Here is a 6212-nt window from a genome sequence, read left to right on the forward strand (position 1 = left end):
TGAATCAGAATCAGTCAGAAATGCTGGTTTAAGATGCCAGGTTTCATGAATAAATGATCTCCTCCTCGTTTTAGTGCAAACAGAGGAGGAGGGGGTGTTGGAGAAGAGGAGGCTGATTGACAGCAATGTGTAATGCTCTGCGAGGAGAGTCTAAGAATTTGGAGTTGTTTGAATGAGTATGCAGATGCACACCACTCAGCAGACTGTAAAGCTCCTCTTTCACAGATCTGGGACAGCTGTGCCTGATCCCAATCGGGGGCGTCTTCACTTTGACACCACAGGTAAGCTTTGATTTAATCCATAATGTACTGTATGTTTCCACCGTGCTGTGAAATAAGGCACATAGATAACACACGCCCTCACTGGTGGCATGTAATCAAATGGGCTTAAATAGTATCTATGTTATTCTGAATAAACAGTCTGACATCCCTAACAGGAGGAGGTTACTTGTACACCGCAGGGTACTAATGCAGTTGCAAGTTGGTGCTTGCAATCAAGTAATTCGCTCAACTAACTCAATTAACTAAACTAAAAAAACAAAATGAAATTTTATATATAAAGTATGTATATGTACATATATATACACTTTATATAATATAAAGTAAATGGATAAACAATTAATACAGTGAGCTAAAGTTAATGGGCAAACAGTTGAAACACTTAGAGGTAACGGATACACAGTTAAAATAGTTAGCTAAAAGTTAATGTCAAATATTTGATATAGTTAAAGGTAATGGATAAAAATTTTTAATAGAAGGTAATGGATAAACAATTTAAAGAATTAAAATGATGAAAACTGGTTTGAAAAGGTAATTAAAAGTAATGATAAATGGCTGAAATAATTAGCTAAAGGTTTTGGATAGGCAGTTGGTAGCTTGTAGTTTGGTAATGTTTGAACACTGCAATAGTTAAAAGCAATGACAAACACTTGAAAAAGTTAACTTAAAGTTAAGGACGAACAGTTGAGATAGCTAAAATTAATGGATAAATAGTTAAAACAGTTAAAAGATCATCAGTTTTACTAGTTAACTACCGTAATAGATAAACAATAAACAGTTAGCTACAAATAATGGATGAACACTTAAAAAAGTTAACTTATAGTTAAAAATAAACAGTTGAAATAGCTAAAAGTAACGGATGAAAAGTTAAATCAGTTAAAAGTAATGGATAAACAGTAAATAGCTAGCTACAAGTTATGACAAACAGTTAAAATAGTTAGCTAAGTCACATATTGGACAAATATTGGATATAATTAAAGGTAATGGATGAAGGGTTTTAATAGTTATCCGAATGTAATGGATAAACAACTGAAATAGATAAATTAATGGGAAAACAGGTTTAAAAGTCAATTGAAAGTAAGCAGCTGACATAATTAGCTAAAAGGTGCTGGGTAGGCACTTGATAGCCTAGAGTTAAGTAATGTTTAAACACTGAGATAGTTAAAAGTAACGGATTCATAGTTAAATCAATTAAATTAAAAGATAACAGATTTAATAATTAACTTAAATCACGGAAAAATAGTAAATAGCTAGCTACAAGTCATAGGCGTTTCTAGCCCATTTTTGGGGGTGCTGAAGCACCCCTAAATTGAATCCCAGCACCCCTAAAATTAGAGAGACTTTTATTTTTTTATTTATTTTTACTGTATGTCCTTTTTTAAACAAGCTATAAACGTGTCAAAACCATACAGTACTTGGTTGAAACGTAATATCAAAAATACAGCATCGTAGGTCACTATTTATGATGTTAGGTAGGAGTTAGCTGACGTTTTTTCAAGCTAGGAAATGTTACAGGTGGTCAGTACCACTGTCCTCTGTTTGAATTGGAATGAGAGAAGCTAGCTGTTGTGTCATGTGCATGTGTTAATATTAAAGCCAAGGTGCTACTGACCAGCTAACTGATGGATGCCCATTAACATTATAACTCCTATCAAATGGTCTATCTATGTAAGTTGGATCAGTTTCTCTTATTAGATATAAAACGCATTGTTTGGTTATTTGCCTTTTGGTTGACAGTACAAAGAGAGAGAGAGGAGCAAAGAGATGACTTTATTTATTAGTATTCTTATTAATATTTTTGGTATTTTTGGTACTCACTATAGGGGGCTGGTTTACTCCAGAAACATACATACTGTTGTATGTAATGTGTATGTTGAGGAGCTGCTGTATCAAAATGAGTTATCCTCCCCCAGAAATGAGGGTTACAATATGTTTCTTTTATGATTCCAATCCATTCCTCTTTTGCTGTGGCTCAGCATTTAAATAACCTTTATCAGATTTGATGGTTTAGTCACAGACTTTCCCAAAAAGTGTTGTGCTTTTCTTTCACAAATGTGGGAATGAAATTGCGTTAAAATGTACAAAACAGTGAAATTTATCTTGCTTGGCCGGGCAGCTCTCTGGGTGCTCAGCACCCCTAAACCTCTGATCCTAGAATCGCCCCTGCTACAAGTTATGACAAACAGTTAAAATAGTTAAGCTTAGCTAAGTCACTGACAAATATTGGATATAATTAAAGGTTATAGATGAAGAGTTGTAATAGTTAACCTAATGTAATGGATAAACAACTGAAAGAGTTAAATCAATTAATTAAAAAAAACAGGTCGGATTCATAGTTAAATCAATTAAATTAAAGGATAAACAGTTTCAATAGTTCAATGAAGTAATAGATGAACAGTAAATAGTTGCAAATAATAAATAAACAGTTTAAATCAATAGTTGACTGGAAGTAGTGGATAGTTGAAATAGCTAAAAGTGACAGATAAATAAAATCAGTTAAGAGTAATGGATATGCAGTTTTAATAGTTAACTTAAGTCATGGATGAAGAGGCAATAGTAAGTTACAAGTAATGGATGAACACTTGAATTAGCTAAAAGCATATCAGTTATGACTAAAGGATGAACAATTTTGATGGTGGCACGGCAATGCAGTGGTTAGCATTGTTGCCTCACAGCAAGATGGTTCCAGGTTCAAACCCAGGGTGGGGAGCCCTTCAGTGCGGAGCTTGCATATTCTCCCTGTGTCAGCATAGGCTTTCTCAGGGCACTCCGGCTTCCTCCCACAGTCCACAGTGACTCTAATTTCCCCATAGCTGTGAATGGTTGCCTGTCTCTGTATGTTAGCCCTGTGATAGTGACCTGTCCAGGGTGTGCCCCACCCTTCACCCTATGTCAGCTGGAATAGTATCCAGCCCTCCTGCGACCGCCAGCAGGAAAATGAATCAATGACATGAGTTTTGATAGTCAACTAAAGTAATAGATAAACAGTAAATACTGGGCTACAAACAGGTTCAAGAGCTGAAAGTAGTTGATAGTCAAAATAGCTAAACGCAACAGATAAATCGTAAAATCAATTAAATATAATGGATAAACAGTTTTAATAGTTAAATTAAGTCATGGCTAAACAGGAAATAGTGAGCTACAAGTGATGGATAAACACTTAAAACTGAGAAATAAATGGAAATGTTAGTTGCAAGTAACGGATAAACAGTTTAAGTAATAGTTGGAAATGTTAACTAAAGTAATGGATCAATAGCTGAAATAGTTAGCTGAAGGTAAGGTCATGAATTAACGGTTTGAATATTTTTGCCAAAGCAACCTCAGCACTGACAAAATAATTGCTTGAACAAATACTGTAACAATACACACTTTTGTATGTGTATAGTGTTAAATACCATCCAGTTTCTAATCCATTCATTAGAGCATATTTGGAATATGGCGAGTGGTGCTGATGAAGCGCTACTCATCTGCTGGGCTGTGAGGGAACATCAGGGAAAAAACCCCCCACATAAAAACACTCAAGTAAAATCAAGTGTCTGTCGAAGCCAGACATGAAGAAAATAAGACTCAAATTTGTAATGTCAACATATTCCGGTATTCAATCTGCAGCGCAGGAAGATGAGTTTAGAGAAGAGGTGAGACTCGAGATGAAAAGGATTTTATAAATACAATTAAACTCCAGCGCCCGAGTTCCTTCTGTTTTCTCAGAGCACTGCTCATCACAGGCTAAACGGATGATTGCACTTTCATGGCAAAATATTAATAGAGTGAAAATAAGTCAGTGGTTCAGGGAATTGTACTCTTGTCGTCGCTTAGAAAAGATTACACACTCGCTTAAGGGCAGAGACAATTCAAAACAAGGAGGGTTTATTTATATCAAACATATGGATGAATCAGATGTTCTGGCTCGCTAAGATGAGCTGAGATCTTTTCATTACGCCCTCTTTTGTTGTCGTTAGACTTTTTTCTCTCTCTAGTTCTGCTTCACTCTTTAAACATCCAGCTTTGGGAGCAACTTCATGTTCACAAATATTGATCTCTCACAGAACAAAGGAATTCTTGAGTAGTGTTCCCCTTTGACATATTACTTCACACCATCTGACTCTTGCTTATACCAGAACATGAGCCCCTTTATTCCTCCTTTAGCAGAACAGTACTGTTCTGTGTAAATCCCCAACATTGTATATTGGCAGGAAAAGAGGCGAGATCAAATATTAAAAAGTGGTGAGCAGCTAAATTTTGAGCCTAGAAGGCTCATGATTGAACACACGACTGAAGTTTTTAGGTAAACATTGTACAAATTGTACCCAAGTTATTATGATGTGGTTGATTTGACTGCCTGCTTGGATGGGTATGTATGAGAGAACGGTGCTCGTACACACACAGAGAACAAAGGAGGCAGAAGATTTGGAGCATATCTCTGAAAATAAAAAAAATGCTAATATTTTAAACATTTTACATCGGTGAGTGACAATATCCCCACAGCGCTCATCAAAGTGCAGACAAATTCAATAACTTCATCCTCTACAGAAGCACTAGAGCGGAGATGAGAGTGAGTTTTTTTTTCTCCCCCCCGCATCTGCGTGTTATTTCCACGCTTCTCTCTCTGGCTTCACAATGAAGGGCTTCAAGCCAAATCAGTGAGAGAGGCTGATGGGGTGAAAACTGCCCTCCTTATCTACGTAGGAGAGTGGAACAGATGCGGATATGGCTTTGTTATCATGCAGCTCATTGAAAGGGAGGAGGCGAAAGGATAAGATGGGGAGGGAAAGGAGTCGGGGTGGGGTGGGGGGGGGGATGTGTGCTCCAGTGTCAGGTTAATTGCAGAAATAGATTTCTTGGCAGGTACGAAAGGCCTAAATAAAACAAACGACTTTTATTATCCCCCATCAGTAAAATATTCAGCATCATCTTTCATTATTTACAAAAATAAACAGCGAGGCAATCTAATTCTAGTGACTCAGCATCAATCACATGGCTATACTTAAACAAACAAACAAATCACTGCGGCGGCTAAAAGCATATGCTCGGAGAGGGCTCGTAAAAAACCAAACATTCGCTCCGTGTCAACATTTTAAAAGGTTCAGTGCGTATGGACTGATGGCGGGATGTGTTCAGTCCTATTGATTAACATGAAGCTGCTAATCAATGAGGCCAAAACACTCCACAGGTTTTCCTGTTTATCATTCAAGCCGTGTCCGCCTCACTGTGTCAGGAAAACAATCGCCAAAAGAGATCAAAGTGATTTCATTTCCCTTTTAATGGTCCAGTGTGAAGGATTTAGGGGAATATATTGGCAGAAATGGAATATAAGTATGTTTACCTTAGTGTAAATCACCTGAAAATAAGAATTGTGTTTTAGTGACATTAGAATGAGCCATTAAAAACTACACAGGAAGCGTCTACTCTACACAGTGTCTTGTCTACTGAGATCGCTATGTTGCACTGCCATGTTTCTACAGGAGATCAGAACAACAAACCAGACACTGGCTCTAGATAGGAACAATTGCATTTTCGCAAAGGCCACTATAGTTAGAAGCCCCTAAGCGACGAGAGCATTGGCAAAACATGTATTTTTTAGCATGAAACTACTTTCATCAGTGTTCTTACTGGTTTAAATCACTGGATCTGCTTGTCTTGGGAAGGAAGAGACCTCTGCGGATATTTTGGATCCTGCTAAAAAAAAAACTGAATGTCTGCAACATGCCTACGAATGTCTGTCAGTCTTTTTTTAGTGTTTTTACTGGTTTTAAATCACCTGCTCCGTTTGTTTCGGAAAAGAAGAGACCTCTGCAGATAATTCGGCTCTTGGTAAAAACCTCCTGAATACTGAAGGAAGTCTACCCAGGAGAAGTTTCAGCTGGATGCAATCTGCAACCCTCACCACTAGATGCCACTAAATCCCCCTAAATCTTACACCCTGCTCCTTTAAGT

At 37.2% G+C, this 6212-nt stretch overlaps 1 protein-coding gene across 1 annotated transcript in view; it reads left to right on the forward strand.

Annotated features, from left to right (window-relative positions):
* The window catches only part of ggps1 (geranylgeranyl diphosphate synthase 1), a 182453-nt gene that overhangs the window by 17451 nt on the left and 158790 nt on the right, over window positions 1–6212 (forward strand). The gene's annotated exons all lie outside the window — the stretch shown is intronic.

The sequence above is a fragment of the Epinephelus fuscoguttatus genome, linkage group LG16 (assembly GCF_011397635.1).
Source record: "Epinephelus fuscoguttatus linkage group LG16, E.fuscoguttatus.final_Chr_v1".
Classification (NCBI taxonomy): Eukaryota; Metazoa; Chordata; class Actinopteri; order Perciformes; family Serranidae; genus Epinephelus; species Epinephelus fuscoguttatus.